Source organism: Antechinus flavipes, chromosome 6 (genome assembly GCF_016432865.1).
Source record: "Antechinus flavipes isolate AdamAnt ecotype Samford, QLD, Australia chromosome 6, AdamAnt_v2, whole genome shotgun sequence".
Classification (NCBI taxonomy): Eukaryota; Metazoa; Chordata; class Mammalia; order Dasyuromorphia; family Dasyuridae; genus Antechinus; species Antechinus flavipes.
The window spans coordinates 192,264,008-192,283,772 of NC_067403.1; the positions used below are offsets into that span (position 1 = coordinate 192,264,008).

At 36.4% G+C, this 19,765-nt stretch overlaps 1 long non-coding RNA gene across 1 annotated transcript in view; it reads left to right on the forward strand.

The window, feature by feature from the left end:
- The first annotated feature begins 948 nt into the window (after nucleotides 1-948).
- Nucleotides 949-19,765, forward strand: part of LOC127539817 (uncharacterized) — a 74,057-nt gene continuing 55,240 nt past the window's right edge. The window contains exons 1-2 of the long non-coding RNA XR_007948035.1: nucleotides 949-1,146; nucleotides 8,085-8,196. This is a non-coding gene — a long non-coding RNA (uncharacterized LOC127539817). The remainder of the gene's footprint in view (nucleotides 1,147-8,084; nucleotides 8,197-19,765) is intronic.

Here is a 19,765-nt window from a genome sequence, read left to right on the forward strand (position 1 = left end):
TTAGTATCACAGGATCGTAGGGGTTTTAGGTGGCAATCTAGTAAATAGAAGAGATCTAGTTCTTAACTTCTTTATATGTGTCATGGATCACTCTAGCCATCTGGTAATCACTCTGGACCCTTTCTCTAAGTAATATTTATAAAATAAAACAACAAGAGTACAAAGTGAACCAATTACATCAAAGCATAGTTATCAAAATATCAATGAGACAACAAGTTCATGAAGGTAGCCTAGGTAATCTAAGGCAGATCCCTTCATTTCCTGCTTTCCATTTTAAATTAGCAAAGAAAGGGTATTTCAATTAGTAAGAAAGGCTAAATGAAGTCCCCAAGATCACACAGCTAATAAGCAGTAGAATGGGGATGCAGTCTCAGGTCCTCTGACCTCCACATCCACCAGCTACTTTTCTATCACTTTGAGTTACTTGAGAACAATGGCACCAGTGGGGCTGAATTTATGCTGCTCTGAATCAAGTGGAGGATCACTTCTTAATTATTCCTTGTGTTCACTCAGCTTTTCTTGCCCAATTATTTGCCTTTCTTATTATGCTTTGCACAGGTCAGTGTTAGAATGGATGGCTCATTTCATTAATGATAGGAGCTGTCCATGAACAAAAGGTACCAGTCCTGAAACCTCTCAATAGAAGGAGGTCCAGTGGGTATCTTCCTTTAACTTAAACTATTTCCAGAGAGAAGTATGGAAATGTGGATGTAATGGGAAGTAATAGGCTTGTAGCAACTAGAGTCAAGAGAAGACCTCTGACTTTTACCAACTTGATGGTCATGAGTAAGTCACTGATCCCTCTAAGCTCAATTTCTTATCTATAAAGGGACTAATAATACCTGTGGGCCTACCTCACAGGATTGTGATAGGGTCAAATGAGGTAAAGACTGTACATTGTTACACAAATGTCAGCTGTTATTATTTTCGTCTTTTCTTTAGGGCATGGTTCTCTGAAACTCCTCATTTATTTGTCAAACATCACCTGAATGAAGATAAGGCTCGACAAATATAATATATAATTTTTATATTTTCTTGACCAAAAAAGAGCATGGATTTTCCTGTGGATTGGTCCTAGTGGAGAGATGCATGAACTGGGGAATCAGAAGACTTGAGTTACAGGATGGCTTTCACTCAATCAGGCAAGTTAGTTTCCTTTACTGATCCTCAGTTTCCAAATCTGTAAAATGAGGGTAAGAATATCTGCCATCCTTTACCTCAGAGAGACATTGTGAGGAATCATAATGATGATTGTGAGCATATGCCAAAACACTGAAAGTGATAGCCAAATACTCAACAATACCATTGTATGTTATTTAATGTAGTGACATAGCTAAAAGGCTGACCCAGGAGTTTAAATGTGAATCAATCAACTTTAACATGAAACTTGAATTCCCAAAAACATCTGCTTTGGCTTTGGAAAATGAGGGGACTGAACTAATCAATATCTGAGGTCCCTTCCCATAGGTAATATAAATGACCCATATGAATTTTGGTTCTGATATTTTTTCTATGACTGTGGACTAATCACTTGGGATGAGAGAACCCTAAGTCAAGGGATTATAGAATCCTATTTTATAATATCCATATGATCTGAGCTGATTGTTTTTCCTTTCTTGTTTTCAGGTTCCTTTTTAGTAAAATAAGTGGGTTGAGACTAGCTGACCCCCTAAGGTTCATTCTCCCTCCAGATCCCACAATCAGTTTTCTCATCTGTACAATGGGGTTAATAATGCATGCATTCCTTACCTCACCCAGAACTGTTTTGAGTAAAGGTACCTTTTAAACCTTGAAGCAAGGAATGAGTTTTTATACTGCTTAATAATACCTTTCTGCTCCCCTCTCTTAACCAGCCGCTGTTAAAGGTAGGCAGGGGTGTCATTCTGAGCTGTATCCTTCCTAGTCAATCCCACCTGCTCTTCATTTCTCCAAGCACCAGAGAAGGTACCCACTCAATGCTCTCCACAGACCTACACAAAAGGCAGTGGTTTCCGTAGCAACAGGACACTTCCACCACAGCATTTCTCCCTCACTGAACATTCCCCCCCCCCAAGCCAACCTGTTTCATTCCCTGAACATTCCTCTCTTTCTCCCATTGTCAAAAGTGCCAGGACTTATCCAACAAAAACAATGTTTTCCCATGCCACGCCAGAAGGAAAACAGGGCTCAGGCTGTTCTGGAAATTCCATAGTTCTGGACTTAGGCAGAGGCCCCTGATTCTAATCCTACCTCTTTCTTTGTCTATATAATATTGGGATTGTCACTTAAATTCTCTAGATTTTGGTTCCTTCTATAAAAGAAAGGGGTTTATAGATTGTCGACACTGGAAGAACCTTAGAACATGAAATGTAAACATTAGAAAAAACTTAGAAATAGCTCACCTAAAGTTACATAACAGTATTTAGCAAAGCCAGAATCTGAGGCCAGATCACACAATCGCATATCCTGACATCTCAGAGGATCTGTAAACTCTGAGAATCCTATGTAACCTTCCCCTGGACTGGAACTAGCAATATGGCTGGGTCTGGAGAGCAAGCCTATAATCTCTAGTATTGGGAGGATAACTTGGTGAATTTCAGGAGCTGAAGAATTCTGAACTGTGCTAGGGCTGAAGCCGATTAAGTGGCTGCACCAAGTCCAGCAATGGTCTGGAGTGCCCTCAAGAGTGGGAAGCTACCCAGGGTGCCTAAGGGAGGGTGAACTAGAAATGGAGCAGGTCAAGGTTTCCTTGCTAATCAATGGTAAAATTGGGCCTATGAATTGTGCCAGTGCACATCATCATCATCATCATCACCATCCCCCCACCACCATCACCACCCCCCATCATTTTTAACATCATTACGACCACCACAACTACCATCATCATTATCACCACCACTACCACCATGCCACTTTCTCTTCCTCATCATCTTCTTCCTCTTCTTTCTCCTCCTCCTCCTCCTCTTCTTCTTTTCTTCTTCTTCTTTTCTTCTTCTTCTTCTTCTTCTTCTTCTTCTTCTTCTTCTTCTTCTTCTTCTTCTTCTTCTTCTTCTTCATTTTCTCTTCCTCCTCCTCCTCCTCTTCGTTCTATTCTTTCTTATTCTCTTTCTACTTATTCTCTCCTTCTTCCTCTTCTTTTCTTCTTCTTTTCATAACCATATTCATCATCACCAGTTGCATCATCTATATATATATATATATATATATATATATATATATATATATAGTGCTTTAAGGTTTACAAAGCTCTTCTTTACAATAGCCTTATGAACTATATTCCTACACCCTCTCCTGAAACTACTCTAACGACATTACCTTTAGAGTCCAATGACCTTCAGACAATTAATAACCCTGTCAATTAATAACCATGATCTTGGTCTACTTACTAATTCCTTTCTCTCTGTTTCATGTTACTCCTAATTCCTTTCTCTCTGTTTCATGTTACTCCCCTGTAAATCAATATGGTTGGTATAGATATCCTTAAGGTCCTTTCCAATTATAACTCTATGTTCCTATGACCCTAAACCTCCTATCATCCTAGATTCTGACCTTACCTATCTTGACCTCTATGAAATATTTAATGCTAAGGATCATTCTTTCTATCTTATTCCTCTCTTTTCCCTTACCTTCTATGATACTATGCTCTCATCTTTCTTCTACTCTTTGACTATGTCTTTATCTCAATTGTTTATTTCTCTTGCTCATCCCATCTCTTAAATATGATTATCCTACAAAAGGGGGGTTTATTGTGGGTTTCCTTTCTCTTTCCTCCCTCTTGAGAATCTAATGGATTTCTCCTAGTTTCCATTATCACCTCTATATTGTAACTCTCAAATCTACATATTTAATCTTCTCCGACTCTCCTCAGAGCTTCAGCCACAATTTTCCAAATGTTTGCTAGAAATTTCTACATGACTAGAATGTCTTAACTCCAATATCTCAAATCCAATGGTTTCTTTACAAGAATAATTATTTTCCCAGAAAACCTGCCCTCCAATTCAATTTCATGTTTATGACAATTCTGCTACCATCTTAATCACTCAGATTTGGATGTTTCATATTGTCATTGACTCTTTCCTTTCCCCCAGCTCCTCAAATCCAATCCGTTTTCAGTCAGTCAATCTGTTGGATCTATTTTCACAATCCTCAATCCCTTCCGTAGATACCTGTATCCAGAACTTCACCCTTTCTAGGCATTTAGATAGTACTATGGATAGAGAGCTTGCTTTTGAGTTTCTGCCCTAGACACTTATAAGATATGTTACCCTAGGTAAATCCCTTAATTTCTTTCAGCCTTGATTTCCTCATCTGTAAAATGTGGATAATACTAATATCTGTCTTGTAGAATTGTTATGAGGACCTAATCGAGTGAATTGATATATGTAAAGTGTTTTGTAAACCTTAAATCACTATGTAAATATTGGGTATTATTGTTGTTGCTTTTATTGTCTTCACTATAATAATGTTATGTTAAATGGCCTTTCTGACTGCAGTCTCTCCCATCTGTCTTACTGAAGTGAGTGCTTTTCATCTTTTTAATTCACCACTTGAATCATACTACTTCTTTACTCAAAAATCTCTTCTGGTTGCCTATTACCTAATGAATTGAAATTAAACTCATATTTGTATTTAAGATCCCTACAACTTAAAAGAGTATTTTTCTAGCCTTATCTTACATTATTCCATTATATAATCTCTTCAATTTAACCAGAGGGGAACTATTTCTCATTTTCCATTCTTTCCCTGTTCTCTCCTACCTCTTCATCTTTTTCTCGCGCTGCCCTGCATATCTGGAATGGATTTCTTCGTATCCCCCACCCCCTATCTCCGTGAACATCTGTCGACATCGCTCTGTTCCTCTAACTTAGACAGCATAGTCTCCAAGCAGCCAGCAAGTTCCTTTCACTCCTTCAACACCCAGCTGAAAATGAACTTGCCTTCCTAACATTCCTCTGAATGCATTTCCTGGACAGCTCCTCCACCCTGACTTCAGCCTTCCCTGTACTCCTTAACTTTGGATGTGTTTTTCCCTCATTTCATTGTAAGTTCCTTGAGAGTGAGATCTGTGTTTTGTCTAACTTTTTTTGTATTCCTAGTGCTTGTGTACCAAGGCTTGTATCTAATAGGTACTTAAGACATGTTCGCTGACTGATCAAATATGAATTATTATAATGTGCACAATGTACACGGTAGCCACAATGTGCTACCAAAGTGTCGGCTGTAATCATTACAACTCTCCTCATCGGAGGGTGTGGGTGGAATTTCAAAAGCCGAGAATTATTCTTAAAAAGCATAATTTCAGTTTTGTTAAGCATCTAAAGATAATTTTAGGCAGGTGTTCACATATCATAGGCCCATTAGGAGCCTTGAAACCCGAGTTGGCATTTTTCGTCGGAAAAGGAGTTTCTTCCACAGTTTCAGAAAAGACTTTGGAGCCTTAGATGAATGACACAATGAAAAGAGCTCTAGTTCTAGAGCCAGCAATATAGCATTCAGCATCTAACTCTTTACTTGCTAGTGAGTAAATTATTCACTTCTGTCACCTCAGTTTTCTCATCTCTAAAATAAGAATGGAAAGAGCTCTGGTTCTAGAACCAGCAGTATAGAGTTCAGCTTCTAATTCTTTACTTACTAGTGAGTAAATTAGTCACTTCTGTCAACCTCATTTTTTCATTTCTAAAATGAGAATGGAAAGAGCTCTGGGTCTAGAACCAGCAGTATAGAGTTCAGCTTCTAACTCTTTACTTGCTAGTAAGTAAATTAGTCACTTCTGTCAACCTCATTTTTTCATCTCTAAAATGAGAATGGAAAGAGCTCTGGGTCCAGAACCAGCAGTATAGAGTTCAGCTTCTAATTCTTTACTTACTAGTGAGTAAATTAGTCACTTCTGTCAATCTCATTTTTTCATCTCTAAAATGAGAATGGAAAGAGCTCTGGGTCTAGAACCAGCAGTATAGAGTTCAGCTTCTAACTCTTTACTTGCTAGTGAGTAAATTAATCACTTCTGTCAACCTCAGTTTTCTCATCTCTAAAATTAGAATAACAATAGCTATACTATATTATAGACTTGTAGTCTGGAAGGACAAAATTAGAATCATGCCTTTGTCATTTGCCAGTTAAATGACTCTGAATAAGTCTTTTAAACTCTCTGAGCTTAAAATGGAGCCAACAAAAATTGTGTTACATGAGAAGCATTATGGTATACCTGGAAAGAGCACAGTGTTTGAAATTAGAAAAATCTGCATTCTAATCTGGCTTTTGACACTGGCAGTGTGATTCTGTGAGCCTCTCTGAGATTCAGTTTCCTTTTTGGGAAAATGAAGATAAATAATACTTATTGAGAGACACTGTGGTATATTGGGAAAGCTCTGAGCTTGAAATCAGTATGAACTGGGTTTGAGTTAAAACTCCAGCACTTTGTAATTGTCTCACCTAAGGCATATCACTCCCTTTTCTGAGTTAATCTGCCTTTTTGTTGAACAAGCATAACATTACATGGGTTTTTGTGAGGATAATAACATGGGGTTGTTGTGAGACTCAAATGAGATTACGTATGTAAAGGGCCATCTAAATGGCAGTTATTATCATTACTTGCTTCCCACTATGGTTGTGAGGGAGGTACTTTGTAAACCCCAAAGCCCCATAGAACATGAGCAATTGTTACCATGTGAAACCTGTCCCTGTACTGCTAATGTGCTCTCCCTGTTGGTGCTGAAAAAACTTATAAAGCTTATCAGAAGTCAAATTTTCCTTTAAGAAAATAATTTTGTCAGCAAAAATGGTGTGTGAGGTGATGCTACTGTTTACCAATCTGGGAGCTAAGAAATGCTTAGTTGTTCCATTTTCTCTCTTGTATATTCCAGGTCTCTGTGGAGTAGCTTAAAAAAGGCAGTAAGAGGCTGAATCAGCTTCAAAGAAATGTCAAGGAAGGGGCTATCTCTCCTACATAGATACTGAGGTGTGGATAGTAAGCCTGAGTTCATAGGATCATGGATTCAGAGCTGGCAGGTTGGGACCCCAGAGGCCATTTCATCCACAACCATCTTCTTTTTACAGATGAGGAAAGTGAGGTCCATCAAAATTAAGTGGCTTATCCAAGGCATTTCATTTTACAGATGAGATTACTGAGCCACTAAGAGAGATGAAGTTGATGATAACAGGGCTTATTATTGTTGTCCAGTTGTGTCTGACTCTGTGTCCCCATTTGGAATTTTCTTAGCAAAGATACTGGAATGGTTCACCATTCTTTCTCGTCTATTTGACAGATGGGGAAACTGAGATAAACAGGGTTACAGGACATGCCCAGGGTCACACAGCTAAGAAGTGTCTGGAGGCCTGATATGAACTCAGGGAAATTGACTGGTGTTTCAGATGTGTTTACTGAAGCACAGAGAGAAATAAAGGGATTTGCCCAAATTATAAATGATTGAACCGGTAGTGGTTAGAGACAGGATAAGACACTTTATAAGTCAGAATAAGAACAAATCAAATTCTACCTCAGATATTTAGCAAGTCACCTAATCTGTTAGCTTGTTTCCTCATTTGTAAAATGGGAATAACAATAGTACCCCTCCCATAGGATAGTTGTGAGGATCAAATGAATCAGTATGGATAAAGCACCTTGCAAAACTTTAGGCACTAGAGAAATGTAGGTTGTCATTTGAACCTATGTCCTCTGACTTCAAATCCAGCAAAATTTACAATTTACAATTGCATCATGTAGGTTTCCTGAGAGTTACTTTTGACTGTTCCTCCTTCCTCATTACTCAGATCTAATTCTACCTCCATAATCACTGTTATTTACCTCTTCTTCCACCATTCCATCTTAGTTTTAGTGCTTATCACCTCTTGCCTACTCTCTTGTAATAACCTCTATCTGGGTCTACTGATCTCTAGTCTTTCCCTTCTGAGTTCTATCCTTCACACAGAAGCCAAAGATCATCTTTTTAAGATATAGATCTGATCCTGTCATTCCCCAGCTCAAAAATTCTCTGTGGCTCACTGGTGCATTTAGGAAAAAAGACAAATTCTTTAGCCTGTGCTTGAATCCTTCCTTTCTCTGACCCCAATGGCTTAATCTGTTCCAATTTGTTTTTTTCAGGAAGAAAGGAAGGAAGGAAAGAAGGAAAAAGGGAAGAAAGGAAGAAAGGAAAGGAGGAAGGAAGGGAAGAAGGAAGAAAAGAAGGGAGGAAAGAAGGAAAGAAGAAAAGAAGGGAGGTAAGAAGGAAGGAAGGAAAAAAGGAGAGGCTCAAACCTTCTTTTTCAGGCTATTTATACTCCTTTAAGAATGACAAATTTCAGTAAATTTAGACTATGAGTTTTTCTCTAAATGCAACTAATTTATCTCCTTTCTCCAAGCATTCCAATTGGCTGTTCCTCAAGTTTGAAATGTATATTGTCTTCATTTCATGTCAAAGGCTATGTTTTCCTTTAAGACTCAGCTAAGCTGTTACTTATCCTGCGGAAATTTCCCCCAATTTTATTCTGGAGGCATAGTCACTGAAAGTATTTTTGTTTTGTTCTTGTTTAGGGGCAGTGATATGTGCCCTAAAGAAAATTAATTTATCTGCTGTGGGGAGCATGGATCATCAGAGGAGAAAACAAAAACTGAAAGACCAATTAGAAGGCTACTAAAATATTTTGTGTGTGAGATTATATGTGTGAGATAATGAAGATCTGAACAAAGGTTATCCTATGAACAGAATAAGTAATAGCATAACACAACTAATAATAATTCATATTTATATAGTGATTACTATGTGTCAGGCACTGTACTTAGTGCTTTGACAATTATGATTTTATTTGATCCTCACAAAAATACTGAGAAGTAGGTATTATTATTATCCTAATTTTACGGTTGAGGAAATTGAGACAGAGTTAAGTGACTTACTTAAGGTCACACATCTAATAAGTGTCTGAAGCCAGATTTCATCTCAGATCTTCCTGACTTCAGCCCTGATACTCTATCTACTGCTCCACCTAATTGCTTCAAAAGAGGAAAAAGGGTGAAAATGTTTTAAATGTATTGTCAGCAAGACTTGACAATTCAATGGATATTGGGGGTGAAAGGAAGGGGAAAGTCTGAGATTATAATCTTGGTGATTAAAAGTTTAATGATGCTCTTAACAGAAATATTCAAGTTTGGAGGAGATACAAAGTTTTTTTGTTTCTGTTTTGTTACTTTAATAAAAAAGATTTGAGATTCCTCTCCTCTCCTCTCCTCTCCTCTCCTCTCCTCTCCTCTCCTCTCCTCTCCTCTCCTCTCCTCTCCTCTCCTCTCCTCTCCTCTCCTCTCCTTTCCTCTCCTCTCCTCTCCTCTCCTCTCCTCTCCTCTTCTCTCCTCTCCTCTCCTCTCCTCTTCTCTCCTCTCCTCTCCTTTTCTCTCTTCTTCTCTTCACTCCTTCCTTCCTTCCTTCTTACCTTCCTTCCTTCCTTCCTTTTTTTTCCTTCTTCCCTTCTTCCCTTCTGTCCTTCTACTATAATGTGTGCTCTTGAGCAAATCACATTACTTCTGTGGGAACCTCTGATCTGCCTCACAGAACTCAGGGATGATGATTATGTGATCTCTAAATTAGAAAAATTATTAAAATTATAGTACCTGCCTGCTCTTTGAGGTCCTGATGTTTAATGGCAACAACTAGAAGATGCAGTTAGCAAACGTCTCAATTCTTCCACCTTCCAAACAATTGGGAGGCTTTCTACACATACCAGCAAGCATTCTGCCACAAGTCACTTGTCACTGCAGCCATTGCGGCAGATGGAGTATCCTCACAGTAAGTGGCCTCCATTTGGGATTCATACTCAATGTACAATTTATGCTCCCAAACTCTAATTGTAAATTATGTGAACTCACTCTGCTACAAGCTTTTTGTCTTAGAGTGAAACTTTCTGGCTGCCAGTTTTTTGATGAAGAAAAATGAACTGTTTACCTCACAAGAAGTAATACCCAGATCCTTATCAAAGAAAACTGCTTCTCTGCCATCTTGAACATCAGAAAATCATAGAATTTCAGGGATGAAAGATCAGAGAATACAGAATGTTAAAAATTGAAAAGTAGTTTAGATTGCTAGAGTTGACAGGAACCATTGAACATGGAACATCAAAGCTTGGAGTAAATCTAGAACAAAAGATGTTATAACTTGGAAAAGACTTTAGGACACAGAATTTAGAACTTCAAGAGAGATTAAAACATAGAACATAGAATGCTAGAGCTGTAACTGAACTTAGACTATAGACATTAAATTGTGAGAGGTGAAAGATCTTAGAACATAGGATGTTGTAGCTAAAATGGAGCTTAGAACATAGAATACTAGAGTTAGGGTCTCTTTATGATATACAGTATTAAAATTGAGGCATTCTAGATCAAAAGATGTCAGAATTGCAAGTGAGTTTAGAACATAGCATACCTGAGCTGGAAAGGAACTTAGAACATAGAACACAGAGACCCAAAGTTAAAAGGAGCCTTAGTCTATAGACTATTGTAGCTGGAATTGACTTTAGATAATAAATAGAATGTCAAAGATGAAGGAGCCTGATAGATTATGTAGGCCAATTTTCTCATTCATTTGACCTAACAGAAAACTAAGATCTAGTCAGAAAGTCTGACTTACCCAGGATTTAAAACCTTATAAGCAACAGAATAGAAACTCGAACTCAGGTCTCCTAATTCACATCTATTCACTAGACTACATGGCCTTCTTATATTTCTATAAGACACGTAGAGTTAAGTACTATCCATCACCCCAGAGCACAGACAAAAGGGGTAGTTGGGAAAGAATGGGGCTTGATCTGCTAAGTTTTAGACATGTTAAGGTTGAATTGACATTGTTATGTTCAGTCAAAGACTCCTAAACATTAAAGATATATGTAGAGTTGTTGGAGTTTCCTAATATGTAAAATCCCTTATCACACAAAATCTATGCTCTTTAGGATCTCAAAAGTCCTTCAGGTCTCTTTCTTTCCCCTTGCTACCCATTGTTAATAATTTGACTATTCCTATTAATTGTCATACTCACCTGGTCTTTTGCAATAGCCTCCTAGCTGGTTTTCTCATCTCCAGTCACTAATTCTTCCAGTCTTAACATAACTGCTGAAATAATCTTCCTAAAATACAGATTTGACTGTTCCTCCCTTGTGCATGGCTCCCTGTGGCCTTCAGGACAAAATATGGATGGATGGATGTATCTTTGAGACCTCATCTTATATAGTCCACCTTTCATGCATTCTGCATTTCAACCAAATATGAATATTTTCCATTCCTGCAACTTGTCCTGCCCCTTTCTACTGTTATGCCTTTGTGTACATTGTCTGGAATGGACTCCTCATCACATGCTGGAATCCATTTCTTCCTTCAAGACCAGGACAGGTATCACTTCCCCCATGGATAATGATAATGTAAATATTGAGATTTCCATCGTATCTGACTCTTCATGACCCCATTGAAGGTTTTCTTGACAAAGATATTGGAGTGTTTGCTATTTCCTTCTCCAGTTCATTTTACAGAGGAGGAAACTGAGGCAAACAGGGTGAGTGATTTGTCCAGGATCAGGTATTTAGGAAATGTCTGAGGCCAAATTTGAATTCAGATCTTACTTAAAAGTACATATATTCCTTATCCCTTCTCCCAAATTTCACTTCTCTCTCCCCTCTCATCCTGTTAAGAATTACATCTCTATTTGTCTTCACAGCTCCTAGGATCACAAAGCTTTCTTCAGGGAACCATTCAAGCAGTTTTGAATCTTGGATGGGGGCTACATATGACCTATTTAACTTTGATATTCTGGATTTTGTGTTTTAGGATCCCCTTCACTTCTGATAATCTATGGTTTATATTCTATCATCCTTTTAGATCTGACATCAATATTGTATATTCTAAACCAGTGGTTCTCAAAGTGTGGTCCAGAGAATCCTGGTGGTCTCTGAAACTCTTTCAGAGAATCTACAAATTCAAAATTAGTCTTTATTTCTAACATCATAAATATCTATAAATATAACCCACATACATTAAAAAAAATCTTTGGAATATCCTCAGCAATTTTTATAGTTATAAAGGGAGAATGAGAACAAACGTTTGAGAACCACTGTTCTAAACCTTCTCTCAATTTTAATATTTTTTGTTCTAAATTTATTCCAGTTCTAACATTTAATGTTCTCTAATTTAAGATCTACGTTCTAAGGTCCAGCTTTTGATTATATGTTCAATAATCCAAGGTCTCTTCTAGATCCAGCATGCAATCTATCCAAATATATTCTGTGTTCTGTTCTATAATCTAAAACCCATTCCAGCTCTGACATTATATGTATTCTATGGTCTAAAGTTCTATCATACCATGTCTAGATATACTAGGTAACCCTAGTATTCTATGTTTTAAGAACGCATCCAGCACTAACATTCTATATTTTATAATCCAAGGACTCATCCAGCTTTAACATGTTCTAAAGTCCCATCCAGCCCTGAGGTAGGACTTTTTTATAATCTAATTTAAAGTTCCTGACATTCTATGTTCTGAGTTGTACAGCCCCTCACAACTTTAATATTTTATTTTCTAAGGTCTATGTTCTTCTGGCATTCTATGAATATGTGCAGTTAGAATATATATCCAGGGAGAAAAAGAAGTTAAGACAGGACAAAAATGATACTAAAAGCAGAGTTTCAGGAGGCCTCCAAAGACAACAGTATTCTCTCTTGATTTAAGACTCTGGCCTTTGAGATTTATAAAACCCACATTTTATCAGTCTGTCTGGCTTTTTTCTAATCTTATGGTAAAGCAGCAGCAATGAAACCACAGGGGAGAGCTCATCTCTCTTGCAAAGGAACACACTAAACACATTAAAGAGGAATTAGAAAGGGCCTGGAGTTTGCTTTCTGTTTGCTTAATGGACATCGGTTGCCTGTTAACCTAACCTCCACCAGCTATTGATGTGTTTCATAAAATATCCTTGGCCTTGAGTACCTGCACATAGCAGGAACCTTGTAATCAGGCTGCTTTAAAAAATAGCTCTGCCTTTGCTTTCAGCATTTCCTTACCCAAACAAAGGCTACAAAAATGTTTACAACACATTCAGAGACCCAGTCTAAATGCAGCTAATTCTGAGGACTATAACCTGGCAAGATGGTTCATTAAGTGTGGACTTTGGCAGCAACTATGGAATCATAGCCTATGGGAATAGTTGAATATTAGGTCCAACATAATAGAATCATGGCGTTCAGGGCTGGATATCATGTCCTATCCAAATCATCCAATCCTTTTAAGGAACCACCTTTAAAATATTACTAAGAGAAACTCCTATTTAAACACTTGCTCCATGAAAGGGAATCTCCCTTTCTACCAAGGCAGTTTATTCCATTAATTTTTATTCAATATAATGTTCATTTATTAATGTCTTGAGTATAGTGCATAGGTAGTTTAGATATACCTGATTATCTAAAAACTTTTCTTTATGTATGTCTCCTGTGAGTGTTTTAAAAAAATTTTGGTCCTACTTCTGTTGACTAGAGTGACAGAAAATAAGGCCGAAGTGAGCTTTGAGATTTCCCCTCCTCAATTGTATTTTGTTTTTCTAATTTTATGTAAAAGATAATTTTTAACAGTGATTTTTGTAAGATTTTGAGTTCCATTTTTTTCCTTTTTTCCTTCCTTCCCTCCCTCCTTCCAATTCAGCAAACAATATTATAGAGGTTGTATATGTACAATCATTTTGAGCATATTTCCATTTTAGTACTTTTGGGAAAGAAAAATCAGAATAAAAGGGAAAAACATGAGGAAAAAAAAGCAAACAAACAAGAAAAATGTGAAAATGATATATTTTGATATGTATTGAGTCTCCATACTTTTCCCTCTGGTTGCATATGACATTTTCCATCCTAAGTCTGGGGGAATTGTCTTGGACCACTGTATTTCTGAGAAGAGCTAAGTCTGTCATAGTTTATCATCACACAATTTTGCAGTTACTGTGTACAAGGTTCTCCTGGTTCTGCTCACTTTACTCAGCAACAGTTTGTGTAAGTCTTTTCAGGATTTTCTGAAATCAACCTGCTCATCATTTCTTAAAGAACAATAATATTCCATTCCATTCATATACCATAACTTATTCAGTCATTCTCCAATTGATAAGCGTCCAGTCATTTTCCAATTCTTTGACACCACAAAAAGCTGCTACAAACATTTTTGCACTTGTGGCTCCTTTTCCTTCTTTTATGATCTCTTTGGGATTCAGATCCCATAGTGCCACTGATGATGAATCAAAGAGTATGCCCAGTTTTATAGCCCTTTGGGCATAGTTCCAAATTTCTCTTCAGAATAAGCTTTCAGATTTTTAAATATATTTTCTTCTTCTCCCCATTCTATAGCTGTTGATTAAACCAATCATATGGTAGTCTTTAGCTCTCTTGCTATCCCAATCTTCTCTGGATTCATTCCAATTTGTTGATGTCCTTCCACAGGATTGGGCTCAGAATTAAATCTGGGACACTAGATGTTTTCATATCTCCTCAATATTCATTTTCCTCATAAATTCAATAATTGATGAATCATTCTTTTTTCTTTTGTTTTCTTATTCTATTCTTTTTCTTTTTTGTTTAAAATCCATTCATTATTTACCAGTAGAGATCCTTTCTCCACTAATACAGATCACAAATCCCTCCATGACTTAGGAGATAGTTTCATAAGATGCTCTATGCAAGGACAAAAATATATTGATCAGCTGATTGATGATGAACATCTCTACAGTTAGTTAGCTAGGCAAGTCTGTAGGTATGGATACAGTCCATACTTAGGACCATCCACAGAGCTTTTCTATCTCAAAAGGATCCACAAAATCATACTCTACATTAGAAGAGCCCAACATTGGTGAGCATAAAGAATGGAAGCAAATATTTTGACATACTTTAAAAGGTATTCCCACTGATCACTAATGGAAGGAGAAAGGACCAACAGGAATGCTCCTCCAAACCAGTCAAGAATAAAGTGGGTAGAATACCAGGACATTAAATCAGAAAGACCTACATTTACATCTTCCTCAAATAGTTATATAATCCTTAGAAAGTCACTTAACTATTTTCAGTTTCTATTTCTTCATCTTTAACTTGGAGGCCAAAAGAGCTCCTACTCCACAGGTTTTCTGTAAGGACTAAACAAGATAAAACCTAGGATATGTATTCAAAATTTAGAGGACCATGTTATAGAAATATTATAGAAGATGTTGCTGTTTTATTAAAACTGAGGTTGACCTCAGAGAATTGTAAAGACCAATCTATCTCTGAGGAGCTATAATTCTATGAAATTTTATCTCATCACACATCTAATCAAAGGCTGGCTTCTCAATGTTCTGTCTTGTCCATGTTTAGAAAAATGAGTAGCTATACTATAAGCAGTAGTCTTATGCTAGCTATATAACATCTAGAGAAAGAATGGCTTTTCAATGCTGTGTTTCCTGTATGCCCAGAATAATCAGGTTAATGCACACCTGGGAAGTTGGAATATTTGATCTATCTTTATGTCCTCCACAGTCTTCATGACTGCAAGTCTCATAATCCCAAAGGTTATATGGAACTGGCCAAAGAGTGATTTCATCCACTCTACTGCATGGTTATTGATCAGTTTCTGATAACTTCCCTAGACATTTGAGGTTACTGAGTCTATCTCTCTGGAGAAAATTTTTGCCTCTTGAATGATGATAAAAAATCATTATTAATGGATATGATGAAGTAATTCATCCTGAATGCTTTCATAATTGGAAATGAAATTTATGGGTAGATGCTTGCCAAGTATTTTCCAATGTCAAAGGAATATTTGATTAAAAATCTGGGTCAGTCTTCTTAAAAACCATTAGTTGGAATTTTCTTAAGCCATATATTATAGAATCAAAAAGCAGTTAGTTAGAAGAGAACTTAGAACATAGAACATAGAGAATTGCAAAATAACCCATAAAATAGAAAATGTTGCTTAAAAGGAGAACTTTTAATGTTAGGATATTGGCTATAAAATAAAGAGGTAGCTTCCTCAAAACTACTTGGAGCACATTATGTTTACTCTTTTTATGTCTCCCTGTTGAATTGTAAAGACTACAAGGCTGCAGATCAAGAGACCTGATTTCTACTCACAGATCTCCCACTTTCTATCTATGTGACCTTGAAAAGGTCAATTCCTTTTCTCCACATCTATTTCCCCATTTGTGAAATTACCAAGTTGGACTAGATGGTGTCTAATATCTCCTTTAGCTCTTAATAACTCTATGTGATAGATTAATATGTTTCCAAGCAAAAGGACAATATACAACTATGTAAAATCAGAAACAAATTGTATTTTATAGATAGTATGTTCAAAGAAGAGAAAGCTGAGGAAGAATAGAATAATCAGGGAAAACTTCCTGGACCCAAGAGATATCAAAAATGTAATTTAACACTTTTTAAAACAAAGAAATTCAAACCAAGAGTAAGTTTCAAATTTATGGTAACAAAAGAAACACAAATTAACACTATTATACCTAGAAAATGGGGGGAAATGCAATATCAATGCTGGAGAGGCTGAGGAAGACACCCTAATCCATAATTTGAGAAGGTCAAATTGATCCAATCATTCTGAAAAACAAACTGAAACGATGTAGGGCAAGTGGCTAAATTTTCATTTCTTTGATCTGGGATTCCAATGCTGGGAATCTAAAAGATCACAGATAGAGAGAAAGACTTCACATACTTTATATATTCAAAGCAGCACTCTGTGTGATTATTAAAATTAGAAGGAAATTAAAAGATTGATCATTTGTGACAGATAAAGACAATAAAATATCACTGCATCATAAAAATGATGAATATAAAGAATTCAGAGAATCTTGGGCAAGCTTTTTAAACTGATGCAGAGTAAGATAAATTGAATCAAGAGAGTACATGACCACATATACATGATCACATAAAGGAAAATAACAGCAAAAGCCATAAGAATTCAGATCAAAAGAGTGACTGATGCACCCCACTTTTCTTGGTGAAAAAAAATGGTGAACCATATATGGATTTAGAACAAGGCATAAATTATGAACACAGTCTAAGTGTCAGATTCTTCACTTCCCAAGCCCATTAATTGTGCTATGTTTTGAGGAAAGATTCCATTAAAGGAATGATGGCTATTGGGAGGTGACAGTGATATTTTATTTTATTGTGTTCTTTTTAAACACCCTTAAAGCATCAATAAACATAAAAAAGCTTCATAGAAAAAGTGAGAAATGAATTAGATTTTGAATTTTATATATATATATGTATATATCTATCTATCTATCAAATATGCTGATTTATTTGTTTTCAGTTTAAAATTAAAGATGCTCACAGAACTAAAACAGTGGCATCATCGAGCACTGACATTGTCCATATTTAACTTTAATTCCAACAAAAATTTAACAAAATAATCTTCCCTAAAGGGATCATAAAGAGTCATACGTGACTGAAAACCACTAAACAGCAATGACAGAGAGCTGTAGTATAGGGATATATTATATTCACAAATATAATATAAAATGATGAATAATTTTAAAAAAATCATTAAGCACTTGCTATGTGTCAGGAATTGGGCCAGATCCTGAAGATTCAAGATTACAAGAGCGATTCAGTCTCTCCCCACTCCAAGGAACTTATGTTGTAGTAGAAGAGTATAGAAGTGGTAGCTAGGGAAGAAACGATGAGTTGATCCATAGGACAGTAATTAATGTGTTTTCTTCAGAAAGAATGGTTATATAAGTTGATTTGATTTATGGAATTAAAAATAAGATATGAAATAATGAGAAAGTAAAAGGGTAGGGGATAAATAATAAAATGAAGAGAACATGATAATTCCCTTAAGAAAAGGACAAACCAAGTGCTATTCAAGGTTTAAAAACATAAAGATCAATACTGACTCAGATCTGGAGAGCAGTTTGGAGCTATGCCCAAAGAGCTTTAAAACTGTGCCTACATTTTTGATCCAGCCACTACTGTGTTTGTGTCTCAAAGAGATCATAAAAATGGGAAAAGGACGCACACATGCAGAAATGTTTGTTGCAGTTCTTTTATATGATGGCACAGAAGTAGAAACTGAATGGATCCCCATCAATTGGGGAATGGCTGAATAAGTTATGCTATGTGGACATAATGGAATATTATTGCTCTATAAGAAACAATGAGCAAATTGATGTCAGAAAAGCCTGGAAAAACTTACATGAACTGATGTTAAGTGAAGTGAGCAGAACCAGAAGAACATCATACACAGTAGCAGCAAGATTTCATGATAATCAACTATGACAGACTTAGCTTTTCTCAACAATATAGTCATCCAAGACAATTCCAATAGACTTAGGATAGAAAATGCCATATGTAGTCAGAGAGAAAACTATGAAGACTGAATGCAAATCAAAGCATACCATTCTTACTCTTTTTTCGTTTGCTTGGTTTTTCTATCTCATTTTTTTCCCCTTTTGTTCTGATTTTTCTTTTCCAACATGACTAATATAGAAATGTGTTTTAAATGAATGTATATGTATAACCTATATAAGATTGGGGAGGAGGGAGAGAAGGGAGAAAAAATTTGGAATTAAAGATATTTTTCTTTTATTTATTTATTAAATTAAGATTTTTTATTTACAAAACATATGCAAGGGTAATTTCTCAACATTGACCCTTGCAAAGCCTTCTGTTCCAAATTGTCCCTTCCTTTCACCTCTCCCCTAGCTAGTAGGTAGTCTAATACTTGTTAAATATGTTAAAATATATGTTAAGTCCAATATATGTATACATATATATACAATTATCTTGCTGCACAAGAAAAACAGGATCAAGAAGGGAAAAAAAAAAAACCTGAGAAAGAAAACACAATGCAAGCAAACAACAGAAAGAGTGAGGATGCTATGTTGTGGTCCACACTCAGTTCCCACAGTCCTCTCTTTGGGTGTAGATGCCTCTCTTCATTACTGAACAACTGGAACTGGTTTGAACTATCTCATGGTTGAAGAGAGCCATGTCCATCAGAAATGATCATTGTATAGTCTTGTTGTTGCTGTATATAATGATCTCCTAGTTCTGCTCATTTCACTTAGCATAAATTCCTGTAAGTCTCTCCAGGCTTCTCTGAAATCCTCCTGCTGGTCATTTCTTACAGAACAATAATATTCCATAACTTATTCAGCCATTCTCCAAATGATGGGCATCCACTCAGTTTTCAGTTCCGTGCCACTACAAAAAGGTCTACCACAAACATTTTTGCACATGTAGGCCCCTTTCCCTCTTTTAAGATCTTTTTGGGATATAAGCCAATACAAACACTGTTGGGTCAAAGGGTATGCACAATTTGATAGCTTTTAAGCATAGTTCCATATTGCTCTCCAGAATGGTGGTAGCCATTCACAGTTCCAATGTATCAGTGTCCCAGTTTTCCTCCATCCCCTCCAACATTCATCATTATCTTTTCCTGTTATTTTAGCCAGTCTGAGAGGTCTGTAGTGGTATGTCAGAGTTGTCTTAATTTGCATTTCTCTGATCAATAGTGATTTAAAGCACCTTTTCATCGGGCTTACAAATAGTTTCAATTTCTTCATCTGAAAATTGTCTGTTCATATCCTTTGATCATTTATCAGTTGGAGAATGACTTGAACTATTATAAATTTGAGTCAATTATCTATATATTTTAGAAATGAGGCCTTTATCAGATCCTTTGGATGTAAAAATGTTTTCCCAGTTTACTGCTTCCCTTCTAATCTTGTCTGCACAAAAACCTTTTAACTTAATATAATCAAAATTATCTATTTTATGAACAATTATCATCTTTAG